Here is an 832-nt window from a genome sequence, read left to right as displayed (position 1 = left end):
CTGATAAACCCAAAGCTCCTAGGAAGGCTTGGGCCTTTTGTGTTCTTGATGGTAAGGGACAGGCTCCCTCTCCTAATTTTGTATTGGTTGACACGGAAGAGCAGAGAGCGAGCCCATAGATCACAGCTCCAAGCTGAGTGACATAAGTCTGGTTCAGCCTTGGTTTTATCTATACTGGTCCTGATTGCCTGATTGGTCAGTCCTGGGGAAAGGGGTCCTGCTGGCTGGGAGTTGGGGGGGCATGGTGAAGAACTAACAGATCTTTGTCTCAGACCTGTCTGTTTCATCCCATATTTCTCTTCTTTTAAAGAATTTCGCAGAAAGGAATGTTGATAGGATTGAAAACATAGGTGAAAAAGAAAAAGGTCAAGGAATTCTTACTCCACACAGGCCATGAGGAGCTTAAGGCATGTTTTGCCTATAAACAGTTGTTAATCCTGTTTAAGAGATTTTTAAAGAAAAACACAGATTTACAGTCAGAAAGCGGTGCCGTAGAAGTCAAATTCAAAGGTCACATGCATTTCAGCCTTACCATGGAGCCTTAGCCGTGGCAGTGCCGTCGTCTAAACATCTCTCAGAAAGGGAATATGCTCATTAGTTTTTGTTAACTTGACAGAAACCTAGACGTGCCTGGGAAGAGGGAAGCGGAGTGGAGGGACTTCTTCCATCAGCTTAGCTGTGACCCTATCTGTGGGGCATTTTCTTAATTGCATAGCAGGGCCCAGTCTTCTGGTGGGGCCATCCCTGGGCAGGTGGGTCTCAGCTGTACAAGAAAGGTAGCTGAGCAAGCCAGCAGGGGCATCAAGCCAGCAGGGGCATCAAGCCAGCAGGG

Source organism: Nannospalax galili, unplaced genomic scaffold (assembly GCF_000622305.1).
Source record: "Nannospalax galili isolate Female #2095 unplaced genomic scaffold, S.galili_v1.0 scaffold302, whole genome shotgun sequence".
Lineage (NCBI taxonomy): Eukaryota > Metazoa > Chordata > Mammalia > Rodentia > Spalacidae > Nannospalax > Nannospalax galili.
Note: the sequence above shows the minus strand (reverse complement) of the source record.